The sequence below is a fragment of the Chiloscyllium plagiosum genome, chromosome 6 (assembly GCF_004010195.1).
Source record: "Chiloscyllium plagiosum isolate BGI_BamShark_2017 chromosome 6, ASM401019v2, whole genome shotgun sequence".
NCBI lineage: Eukaryota > Metazoa > Chordata > Chondrichthyes > Orectolobiformes > Hemiscylliidae > Chiloscyllium > Chiloscyllium plagiosum.
In genome coordinates, this window is record NC_057715.1 from 15,029,479 (window position 1) to 15,043,299 (window position 13,821).

Consider the following 13,821-nt stretch of genomic DNA (forward strand, 5'->3'; position numbering starts at 1 on the left):
GAAAAAAGACTTGTCACAATGCAAGGGAGCAGCCAACGTAAAGATAATGTGGTAACCTTGCAATAATTAGTCAATGCTTTAAAACTCTGAAGTTAAATGATTTCTTATTTAGGAAACATAATCTTAGCATGTGTTCCCAATTACAGAAGATAACTTTAAACTAATTGAACACATTTACTCAATAAACCAAGTTTAATTATTGTAATACAAATCTTGAAAAATAAACAATACATTATACATAAGAACTACGAATTAGGAGGAAAAACAAGAGCAGGCCAATCTCTTGAGACCACTCTACCATTCAATAAGGTGATTTCTGATTTATTTAAATGCCATATTCCAACTACCACCGATAACTCTGACTCTTTTGCCAAACAAGAATTTATTTACCTACACTTTAAAAATATTCAATGACCCAGCATCCACCATATTCAGAGACTCAGACATCCAAAATTGCATAGCCCTCTAAGAAAAAGTCTCATCTCTACCATAAAATGGTGAGACCTAATTTTTAAAGACTGCTGTCCAGCTCTAAGTTCGCCCTGTGGAAGAAACATCCTTTCCAAGTTCCAGGATCTTATGTTTTTCAATCAAATTACCTCTCACTTTTATAGCATAAAGTAGGAAGCAGCTCAGTTTGTCCAACCTCTCCTTATAAGACAAACTGCTCATTCCAGATGCCAATCAAGAAAACATCTTCTGAATGACCTGCACCACATTTGCATCCTTCCTTAAATAAGGAGACCAAACCATCAGACAGTATTTCAGATGTGGTTTCATCAATGTCCTATGAGATTGAAGCAGAATATATTTTATGTTCAATTCCTTCCGTAATAAAGGATAACATTTTATTAGTCTTCTTGATAAACTTCTGTGACTCATGCAACAGCACATTTATTCAGGTACCAATCTAGTAAATCTCTTCTGAACGACCTCCAACATGTTTGCATCCTTACTTAAATAAAGATACAACTCTGCAGATTGGTCAAGGCCAGAAATGCCTTAAGTCACTGACACTTGGAGGACTGCCAGAGGCCAGTCATTTGACCATAAGATATAGCAACAGAATTAGGCCATTAGGCCCATTAAATCTGCTCTTCCATTAGACTGTTGCTGATATGCTTCTTAACTACATTCTCCTGCCTTCTCCCCATAACATTTTATCCTCATTTGAATCAAGAAACTATCGATCTCTATCTTAAATACACTCAATGACTTGGTCTCCACGGCTTCCTGTGGCAATGAGTTCCAAATATTCGCCGGTCTCTGGCTGAAGAAGTTCCTCCTCATCTAAGTTCTAAAGGGTCATCCCTTCGATCAGAGGCTGTGCCTTAAAGTCATGGAGATGTACAGCATAGGAGCAGACCCTTTGGTCCAACTTGTCCATGCCGACCAGATATCCCAACTAATCTATCCCATTTGCCAGCATTTGGCCCATATTCCTCTAAACCCTTCCTATGCATACACCCATCCAGATGCCTTTTAAATGTTGCAATTGTACTGGCCTCCACCACTTCCTCTGGCAGCTCATTCCACACACGCACCACCCACTGCGTGAAAAGGTTGCCCCTTAGGTCCCATTTATATCTTTCCCTTCTCACTCTAAACCTATACCCTCTATTTCTGGACTCCCCCCACCCCAGGGAAAAGACTTTGTCTATTTATCTTTTCCATGCCCCTCATGATTTTATAAACCTCTATAAGGTCACCTCTCAGACTCTGACGATCCAGGGAAAACAGCCCCAGCCTGTTCAGTCTCTCTCTATAGCTCAAATCCTCCAACCCTGACAACATCCTTGTAAATCTTTTCTAAATCTTTTCAAGTTTCACAACATCATTCCAATAGGAAGGAGACTAGAATTGCATGCAATGTTCCAAAAGTGGCCTAACCAATGTCCAGTACAGCCGCAACATGACCTCCCAACTTCTATACTCAATGATCTGACCAATAAAGGAAAGCATACCAAACACCGTCTTTCTGTTTGCGACTCTACTTTTAAGGAACTATGAACTCCAAGGTCTTTTTATTCAGCAACACCTGACCATTAAGTGTATAACTCCTGCTCTGGTTTACTTTTACCAAATGCAGCAACTCGCATTTATCTAAATTAAACTCCATCTGCCACCCCTTGGGTCCTAACCTCTCCTACTAGTGGAAACATCTTCTCTGTGACCACTCTATCCAGGCTCTCAGTATTCTGTAAGTTTCAACGAGATTTCCCTCGCCCATCCTTCTAATCTCCACCGAGAGTTCCCAACTGCTCCTCATGTGACAAACCCTTCATTCCTGGGTTCATTCTTGTGAACCTCTTCTGTACCACCTCCAAGGCCAGACTATCTTCCTTAGATATGTGGCCAAAACTCTTCACAATATTCCAAGTGCGATCAAGAGGGTCATGGATAGGGTAAATAGACAAGGTCTTTTCCCTGGGGTGGACGAGTCCAGAACTAGAGGGCATAGGTTTAGGGTGAGAGGGGAAAGATATAAAAGAGACCTATTGGACAACTTTTTTGTGCAGAGGGCGGTACGTGTATGGAATGAGCTGCCAGAGAAAGTGGTGGAGGCGGGTACAATTGCAACATTTAAGAGACATTTGGATGGGTATATGATTAAGAAGGGTTTAGAGGGATATGGGCCAGGTGCTGGCAGGTGGGCCTAGATTAGTTTGGGATATCTGGTCAGTATGGACAAGCTGGACCGAAGAGTCTGGTTCCATACTGTACATCTCTATGACTGTATGACCTGAGCCTCATACAGCCTCGGCAGAACATCCCTGCTGTTGTATTCTAGCCCTCTTGAAATGAATGCTAATATTGCATTTGCCTTCATAACTGCCAACTGAACTTGCATCTTAACCTTAAGAGAATCCTGAACTAGGACTCCCAACCCCCAAGATTCCTCTCATACTCTAATTTCTTACTCCTGATTAATCTGGTTACTAATTCTCTGCCATTCTTTATACTTTGTCCAATCATCTGACATGCCACACATCTTTGCATGGTTGTGTGCTTTTTCTTAAGTTTGATGGTCACCCTAAATTCTTTGGTTAAACATGGGTGAAATGTTCTTTATAGTAGGATTATACCTATTGTGATTATTCTGAAATATCCCTTTAAATGCCTTTTTTGATCTTTCCTGATCCTAATATTCCACTTCTATCAGCTAGCTCAGTTTTCATGATCGTACTAGTTGGCCTTTATTTAATTCTTAGACCCACTCGTCTTCATTTCAAACTGGACGTAAACTTCAATCCTCATGTGATTGCTACAACCTTGGGTTTCCTTTTCTCTGAGATTGTTAATTAATCCTGTCACATTATACAATACCAAGTCTAGTATAGCCACTCTCTTTTTGGTTCCAGAATGTATTGCTCAGAGAAACAATCTCAAAAGCAGTCAGTATACTCCTCGTTCAGATTACCATTGCCAATCTTAGTTTTTCAGTTCTTTGTAGATTAGAATAATCCATAATCATTGCCATCCTTTTATCACAAGCATTCAAAATTTCTTTCTATATACTTAATCCTACATCACGGTTACTGTTTGAAGACCTGTAGAACACTCCTGATGTAGACCATGCCTGATAGTGACTTATTTTCCGTCCTATTCCTCATCTACATCCAAACTGATTCATAAGATTTAGATTTAGATTACTTACAGTGTGGAAACAGGCCCTTCGGCCAACAAGTCCACACCAACCCGCTGAAACGCAACCCACCCAGACCCATTCCCCTACATTTACCCCTTCACCTAACACTGCGGGCAATTTAGCATGAGCAATTCACCTAACCTGCACATTTTTGTACTGTGGGAGGAAACCGGAGCACCCGGACGAAACCCACGCAGACATGGGGAGAATGTGCAAACTCCACACAGTCGCCTGAGACGGGAATTGAACCTGGGTCTCTGGCGCTGTGAAGCAGCAGTACTAGCCACTGTGCCACTGTGCTGCCCACTGTGCCACCGTGCCGCCCACCTGATCTCCTTTCCCTGGCCCCTTCCTGAGGCCTGTGACTGCCTCACAATGTGGAAACTCCAGGTATCTTCCCTGCTGTCTGATGAGTCATAATGTCTGTAGTTTGGCCTCTAACTCATAAACTCCGAGCAAAAGCTGTTCCAGTTGTAAACACTTAATGCAAATAGTTTTTCACAATGGCATCCTGGAGCCCTGACATGCTGCAGCTGTGCCCTTTAATGTATCTTTAAATAACTGTTTATATAATTAGTTCAATAATTTGTTTTTTTTATACATTTATTAAACCCTACCACAAATTCCTGTATCACTTTAAATTTCAGGAATAGAATATTAGAGGAGGAAGAACCAATTCCATACTGCCAGCACTCTGCCTCCAAGTCCTACATTCTCTTTTTTGACCTTTATGCTGATTCCTCTGTGTCTTTCTTCATTGATCCTCTGATTATATGATTTATAGCATCATTCTTTAATACCTCTCTGAGAAAGTAATGGAAGAGAAATTTACCAAGTTGATTCCAGAGCTGAGAGGTTATAATACTCTGGAAAGACCGAACAGGCTGTATATTTCTTCTGTAAAAAAGAGAAGGCTGAGCGGTCCTCATAAAGGTCTTTAGAATTATAAAGAGAATGCAATGGTACGGCATGGAATAGATGTCTCCAGTTGAGGGGGAGAACAAAATTAAGGGCTATCAATATAAGATAGTCACTAATAAATCAAGTGGAGATTCAGGAGAACAGTTTTTACCCAGAAAAGGGGGGGGGGGGGAGTGTGAAACTCACAAGTACGTAGAGTGGTTAAGATGAAAGGTATCAACAAATTTAAAAATGAAACTGCAAATGGATATGAGGGATGAAAGAAGAGAAAGTTATGAGTGGGTGAGGTTGACTAGTTCATGCAGAACAGAGGCCAGAATGCCCTGTTTCTATATTGTAAATATGCTACAATAAAGTTTTAGATTTATTCTCAGTGTTGAAGGGGTGTTTAACATGTTCCTGACCTTTTTGATAATAAGGAACAAGTTGGTACACTCCAGTGTGGCATTCAAAAGGAAGTTTAAACACAAATACTGACTGTTCACAGCAACACCAGAGGACCTTCATGAAGCTGGTTGAGGGAATGTTGAATGTAGGCTTTGGGGGACTGAAACTCAGCAACGTTGCACTTGTGATAAGTCCAGGACACTGGGGAGAATTCCTTTGCTTTTCTTTGACACGGTGCCATTGGATTCTTTATATGCAGCTTATAACAGAGGAAGTGGCTTGGTTTAACTCAATAGTCAAAATTTGACATCACTGACAGCGTATCATTCCCCCGAACTTTCAATCCAAGAATCTAGCCTATACAGTTTCTTCAACAATGTAGCACTCTCCCTCTGCAATCCATCCAACAGTGTGGCATTCTCCCTGTGCAGCCCACCAACAATGTAGGACTCCCCTTGTACTGTCCTTTTACAATCTCTCTGTCAGTGCAGTTATTCCTCAGTACTGACCCACCAACAATGCAATGGTCCCTCTGTACTGACCCTCCCATAGTGGTGCACTTCCTCATATTTTCCCCTTGAGAGAACAGCATTCCCAGTGTATTGTTCTTCTGAGAGTGTGGTGTTCCCTCTGTAGTCTACATCTGAAATTGCAGCATATCTTTTGTACAGCCCACCCAACAATATCATGCTCCCTCAGCTCTACTTCTCTGAGAGTATAACATACCCTCATTACTCCCAGTCTGAGAGAGTGCTGCACTGGGAATCTAGGCTATGTGCTGAAGTCTCTGGAGTACTAATTAAAGCCACAATGAAAGATAAGAGTACTGCTTACTGAACTGGCACAGGCAAGGTGGAATGAATGGCCTCCTTATGAGTTTTTCATCAGAATATAACCAAGAATTTTGTACAATCACATCAGTGAAAAGTCAAATTTTACCAGTACCCACTTATCATGTTGCATTCTGTATAGATTCACAGTTTCGCTTTCTTGGTAGGTGTCTAACTAAAACACCCATCAATATTAAATGGAAACATTATGGTGGCACTTTTGAATCTCAATTACTCCACTGATGGACTACTCAGAAATATAAAAGCAATATTGATCAATGTGAAATGCTGGCAGTCCCAATAAAATGATGCAAATCTGCAGGGACATTTTGGAACCAAGCATCTATTGATCTGAGTTTTGAAGTAAATGTTATTATACCCTTGGGTTGTAATCTTTAATTTAGATTTTGATATTAAGTAGTTTTCACTGCAGCATTGGGCTTCCATCAGGTGGTGAGAAACCTATCTGCATATGGCTGTATTTTAAGTGCAGACAGATTTAAGTGTGAATTGGTTTCATATGATGTAAACATAATCTATTACATCTATCGATAACTGTACCTATAATATAATCCAGTTTGCATGTACCAGGGCCACACAGCTCCTGATCTCATTACAGTCCTAGTTCAAACATGGACAAGAGAGCTGAATTCCATAGATGAGGGAAAGTGGCAGCCCTTGCTATCAAGGTACGGTGTCAAGGAGCCGTAGTAAAATTGGAATCAATGGTTGGTGCAGACGCGATACCTCTTTCCACATTGTACGGATTTTGGATGTAGGTTTGCTCGCTGAGCTGAAAGGTTCACTTCCAGACATTTTGTTACCTTACCAGGTAACATCTTCAGTGGACCTCATGCGGAGGACTGGAAGGTTGCTCATGTTGTCCCCTTGTACAAGAGGGTAGTAGGGATATTCCGGGTAACTACAGGCCAGTGAGCCTGACATCGGTGGTGGGGAAGTTATTGGAGAAGGTACTGAGAGATAGGATCTATTTATATTTCGAAAAGAATGAGCTTATCAGTGATAGGCAACATGGTTTTGTGCGGGATAGATCATGCCTTACCAACTTAATAGAGTTCTTCGAGGAAGTGACCAAGTTGTTAGATGAAGGAAGGGCTATTGATGTCATATACATGGACTTTAGTAAGGTGTTTGATAAGGTTACCCATTGTAGACTAATGGAGAAAGTGAAGTCACATGGTGTGGAGGGTGTTCTAGCTAGGTGGATAAAGAACTGGTTGAGCAACAGGAGACAGAGAGTAGTAGATGAAGGAAGTTTCGCGAAATGGAGAAAGGTGTTCCACAGGGGTCAGTATTGGGGCCACTATTGTTTGTAATATACATAAATGATCTAGAAGACGGCACTGTTGGTATGATCAGCAAGTTTGCAGATGACACAAAGATTGGTGGAGTTACAGAAAGCATAAGGGACTGTCAGAGAATACAGGAGTATATAGATAGACTGGAGAGTTGGGCAGAAGAGTGGCAGATGGCTTTTCAATCCAGACAAATGTGAGGTTATGCATTTAGACAAGACTAATTCTAGAGCAAATCATACAATGAATGGAAGAGCCTTGGGAAAGGTTGATGGGCAGAGATCTGGGAGTGCAGGTCCATTATACCCTGAAGGTTGCTGCACAGGTGGATAGAGTGGTCAAGAAGGCATATCGCATGCTTGCCTTCATCGAGCGGGGTATTGAGTATAAGAGCTGACAAGTCATGTTAACATTGTACAAGACATTGGTTCGGCCGCATTTAGAATACGTGTACAGTTCTGGTTGCCACATTACCAAAAGGATGTGCACGCTTTGGAGAGGGTGCAGAGAAGGTTTACGAGGATGTTGCCTGGTATGGAAGGTGCTGGCTATGAAGAGAGGTTGATTAGGTTAGGTTTATTTTCACTAGAAAAAAAGGAGATTGAGGGGCACCTGATTGAGGTTTACAAAATCATGAAGGGTATAGACAGGGTGAAGGATTCCATAATGAGGTCACGCTTTCAAAGTGAGAGGTGGAAAGCTTAAGGGGGATACACACGGTAAGTACTTCGCACAGAGGGTGTGGGCATTTGGAACGCGTAGCCAGCAGAGGTGGTAGAGGCAGGCACGGTAGATTCATTTAAGATGTGTCTGGACAAATGCATGAGTAGGTGGGGAGCAGAGGAATACAAATGCTTAGGAATTGACCGATAGGTTTAGGCAATAGATTTGGATCAGCTCAGGTTTGGAGGGCTGAAGGGCCTGTTCCTGGGCTGTAAATTTTCTTTGTTCTTTGTTCTTTGAAGCAATGTTGAAAATTCCTGCTTTCTATTTAAATATTTGGGTTTCTTTGGGTTGGTGATGTCATTTCCTGTGGTGATTTTATTTCCTGTGGTGAAGTCACTTCCTGTTCCTTTTCTCAGGGGGTGGTAGATGGGGTTCTAACTTGATGTGTTTGTTGATAGAGTTCCAGTTGGAATGCTTCTATGAATTCTCGTGGGTGTCTTTGTTTGGTTTGTCCTAGGATGGATGTATTGTCCCAGTCGAAGTGGTGTCCTTCCTCATCCGTATGTGAGGATACTAGTGAGAGAGGGTCATGTCTTTTTGTGACTAGTTGGTGTTCATGTATCCTGGTGGCTAGTTTTCTGCCTGTTTGTGGGCTACCATGATGCCAAGGGGTCTGAGTCGTCTGGCAGTCATTTCCGAGATGTCTTTAATGTAGGGAAGACTGGCTAGGGCTTCTGGACGTGTTTTGTCTGGGTCCGCTACGTGGATGACACCTTTGTCATCATTAACAAAACAAGTTAGATGAAACCTTCAAGACCATCAATAATACCCTTACTGGCATAAAATTCACTACAGAGGAGGAAAGCTACAACAAACTGCCATTCCTAGATGTCACAGTAGAGCGAACAGCCAATGGGGAACTTCAAACCAGCGTCTACAGAAAGACAGCACATACGGATCAAATATTGAATGGCAAAAGCAATCATCCCAACACCCACAAACAAAGCTGCATCAGAACATTATTTCAATGTGCCATCACACACTGCAGCACAGAGGAACTACGCAGAGCAGAGGAAAATCACCTATACCGTATATTCAAAAAGAATGTGTACCCAATGAACACAGTCCGCCGATTTCTCAGCAACAAACCCAAACAAGCAGATAAAACATGTCCAGAAACCCTAGCTACTCTGCCCTACATCAAAGACATCTCGGAAATGACTGCCAGACTACTTAGACCCCTTGGCATCATGGTAGCCCACAAACAGGCAGAAAACTAGACCCCATCTACCATCTCCTGAGAAAAGGAACAGGAAGTGACTTCACCAAAGGAAATAAAATCACCACAGGAAATGACAACACCAACCCAAAGAAACCCAAACATATAAATAGAAAGCAGGAATTTTCAGCATTGCTTCGCATGAACCGGACCTCTATCAACAAACACATCAAGTTAGACCCCATCTACCATCTCCTGAGAAAAGGAATGGGAAGTGACTTCACCAAAGGAAATAAAATCATCACAGGAAATGACAACACCAACCCAAAGAAACCCAAACATATAAATAGAAAGCAGGAATTTTCAGCATTGCTTCGCATGAGGTCCACTGAAGATGTTACCTAGTAAGGTCACGAAACATCTGGAAACGAACCTTTCAACTCAGTGAGCAAACCTACATCTAAAACCTCAACCTGAGCTACAAATCTTCTCAAAACTCACTAAGATTGTATGGATTCTATGATTCTGTGAACTGTGGGGATATATCTCTGCTGGTTGGAGTCATTCTTGGGCACAAAAGAAGATGGTTGTGGTTGTTGGACGTCAGTCAGCTTAGCTCCAGGACATCTATGTAAGCACTCCTTAGGGTCATGTCCTAGATCCAACCATTATCAGTGCTTCAACAATGACCTTCACTCCATCATTAAATCAGAAGTTGGAATGTTCACCAATTTTTGCACAATATTCAGCACTCTTCAGATACTGAAGCACTCCATGTCCAAATGCAGCAAGACCTAAACAATGTCCAGATTTAGGCTGAAAAGTGGCAAGAAACATTCATTCCACACATGCCAGGCAATGACCATCTCCAATAAGAGACAATATAACTATTGCTCCTTGAAGTTCAATGGTGTTGTGATTAGTGAAACTTGAACTATCAACATCCTGGGGTTACCATTGATCAGAAACTGAATTGGACAAGTCATATAAATGTGGGTACAAAAACAGGTCAGGGACTAGGAATCCTGCAGCAAGAAACTCACCTCCTGACTCCTTAAGTCCTGTTCATCATTTATAAGGCACAAGTCAGGCATATGATGGAATACTCTCCACTTGTCTGATTGAATGCAGTTCCAGTAAAGCACTCAAGAAGTTTGACACCATCCAGGACAAAGCAACTCATTTGAAATGGCACCACATCCACAAATATTCACTCCCACCATCACTGATGCTCAGGAGCGGCAATTTGCACTGCCTACCAGTGCACTGGATGCCAAACATTTAGATGTTTACCACGGAGGTAAACTTAAGCAATTAAGTTCTCCCTTCTTGGATATCAAGATGACTCTCTCACCATTAGGTGGTTAAAAAAAAACCTCTCTGAATGTACTTGCATCTCATTAGTTGCATGACTTGTCAGAATTAACTTCCCTTCACCATTAACATCTGCTCACTCTTGATACTTCAGAAATTCAACTGCATAAACCAAGCGTGCACCAGTTGACTTTGGTTTTCTGCTTCCAGGTCAGTACAAAGCTTCAATTACCTCTAGCAAAACCTTCTCAATGGGGCTAGTCTTCACTTTTGATAAAGTGAGGACTGCAGATGCTGGAGACCAGAGTTGAAAAGTGTGGTGCTGGAAAAGCGCAGCAGGCCAGGCAGCATCCGAGGAGCAGGAGAATTGACGTTTCGGGCATAAGCCCGATTCCTGAAGAAGGGCTTATGCCCGAAAGGTCGATTCTCCTGCTCCTTGGATGCTGCCTAGTCTTCACTTTTGTTGTAACTCTGCAACCGCAGTGGACCCCTCCATGGATAATAAGGCAGAACATGTATATTACCCTTCATGGAGAATCGCGAAGCACTAGCTTCAGCTTCACAGATGGCTGCTTTGCACAGAAGGCAAGGCAAGCTGCTTATGACAGAGAGACTCAGATCAGGGCAGGAAATAATACAGACAGTAGGAACCAGTCATATGCCAATGTGAAAGGGGAGCTACACATGGCTGAAGGGGCACTACTGTATTAACATCAGAAATGCTGCAGGTGCTTGCAACTTATGTGGCAAACACAATGGATGGTCATGACGAATGTGTTAATATGTATGGAATAGGAAAGGCAAGGTCTATGGGGTGATTGTGGAGCTACTTGCCACTGTTAGTGAGACAGTTGGCCCAAAGCAAGTTCAGGGAGTGGACCTTTAGTCCAGGGATTAGGCCACTGTCAGTCCTAAAAATCAAGGAAAAAAATCTGGGTCTTGCTCATTGTTCAGCTGGGCTTGTCACACAAAAGCAATGGACAAGCCGGGCCATGGTGAATTGTGATGTCCTGCAAAGTCTGTCTAAGGGATGGTCAGGGTCAATTAGGGAAGTGGACCATGCACTCTAAAGGGCCATCTAAAGGGCTACTCCTGTAATCAGGAGTCCAGTGATCGATCAATGCTATCCATCTGCTTCTATTTGCCACTTAATCAGCATGTTGGTACACCTATTGCAGCATTTCAGGTAGCTGGCAGTGGAAGGGATTGCTTAGCCTGACTCCCTGCTGCTCATCACAGTTATATCTATGTCAGGATGGCCTTTGCAACACTACTGGCTTCTAGGGTGACTGGGCTGGGTAGAGAATTTTTCTGTTTGTATTAGAATTTCATTTTTGTAGTTAGCTGTCAGGTATTTGCTTGCTGTATGTCACATTCCTCAGGGATTGAGAGAGTTGAAATGCTGACTTCTTTTTTCACCTGTATTTGTGATGTCCTATTCTGTGAAAGTTAAAATACATGCACAAACCTTGTCTTGAATCAACATTAGTGCTAAAGCAACTGTGACACTGTAAGCTTTTATATAACCACAAGTTTGGACTGGATGTGCTTCAATGGTCCTTACCTCTAGACACAGTCATAGAGTTGTACAACATGGAAACAGATCCTTTGATCTAACTTGTCCAGGTATCTTAAATTAATCTAGTCCCATTTGCCAGCATTTGGCCCATTAACCTCTAATCCCTTCCCATTCATGTACTCATTTTAAATATTTTAATTGTACCAGCCTCCACCAATTCCTCTGGCAGTTCATTTTATACACTCACAGCACTCTGCATGAAAATGTTGCCCCTTAGGTCCATTTTAAATCTTTCCTCTCTCACAATGTGTTGGGTCTTAATTTTCCAAAGTTCCGTAAATTCAAGAAAAGTTCCATTGGATTGCAAAGAAACTAATTTAACCCCTCAATGCAAAAAGGGAGGATGGCATAAAACAGGAGACTATTGGCTAATTGGCCTGGCATTTGTTGTGGGGAAAGCATTAAAATTGATCATTTAAGAGGTATATGAATAGGAAGGGTTTGGAGGGAAATGGGCAGGGTGCTGGCAGGTGGGACTAGATTGGGTTGGGATATCTGGTCGGCGTGGACAGGTTGGACCGAAGGGTCTGTTTCCATGCTGTACATGTCTATGACTCTATGACTAAATTTATGCCTAAGTTTGGACTCGCCTAACCTGGGAATAAGAGCTTGGCTTTTCACCCTATCCACGCCCCTCATGATTTTATAAACCTCGATAAGATCACCCCTCAGCTTGCGATGCTCCAGGGAAATTGGCCCTGCCCTTTACACTACCGGGGTATCCTACATCCTGAAATTTTCTAATGTGCCTTAGATGCTCACTATTCCTGAGGGTGGTGCAATGAAATGAGCCTTCACTGTACCTATTTACCCAAAACATAACAGTGATAAAACATTCTAAAGTAATATCAAAATTTATTTTATTTATCCAGATATTGTATCCTCCACTCTGACTCCACAGCAAGAAATCAAAAGAGAGAGAAATAAATGGACAGAGGGTGAGTGGGAGCTGGAGAAAGAGATTGAGAAGGGAATGCAGAGAGAGAGAGAGCCACAGGGAGTGGTAGAAGTAAACTAACAGAGAGAATGTAAAGAGAAATTCAACTTGCTTTGTAAACTCACTCTGCCTTTTCCATGCTTCACAGTCATCATGTCCCCATATCCCTGCTATTTTATACCCTCAGCCCAGAGGTCAAATTAGTTTATGCATTTTCAATTTGTGGCAATGTCTGAGCGCTTAAGTGGTGAATCTTTGAGTAGCTTGGGTCTGCTCACACTACTTATGATGTTTCTGAACTTCAGATTTCAAGACCAGACAGGTTATGGTTCATAAGGATGCAGCACTTAGTATTTATTAAAAATCTCACGGTTTTAAATCATCATTGTGTAGTCAACCTTTATTGTTGTTGTCACATTTTTAGTGCACTCTTGTATCAGCTTTTTCCATAATAAATCACAAAGTCAATACTTTTAATGAAACTGCCTCTGCAAAGACTGACACACTCTAATTATATTCTAAGGCTGGGTGTCATCCTCTAGTCAATCCTATAGAAACCTTTTTGTTTTCTAATCTGGGAGTTCAGAAGTTTTTGCCTCTAAACCCTTGCCTTGAACTCCTGCATTATAAAAAAACATACCTGGAAATCAGGTGCATCTTCTTGTATAAAAATTGTCCATTTGCATCCATTCATCTCACAAGACAATGTACTTGTGACAAGGATTCACATTATTTCGGGATTGATTATTGTTTGTCACAGATGTACAGGCTGATTCAGGAGCAGTGTTGCAAAGCATTGGCCCGAGGTTGATTTTTTTTACCTTAAGTGAGACTCTCTTTTCTGCCACTGATTTGTTTATTTTCTCTCCTACTTCATTCATATCCTTCCTGATTGCTTGTCTCCATGAAAACTGGTTATGTAATTAAACATGTATTCATTATTATTTTTGTTTTGCTTAATATAAAAACTGTTGCGCATGCTCGTTGCTAGATTCAAGGATAT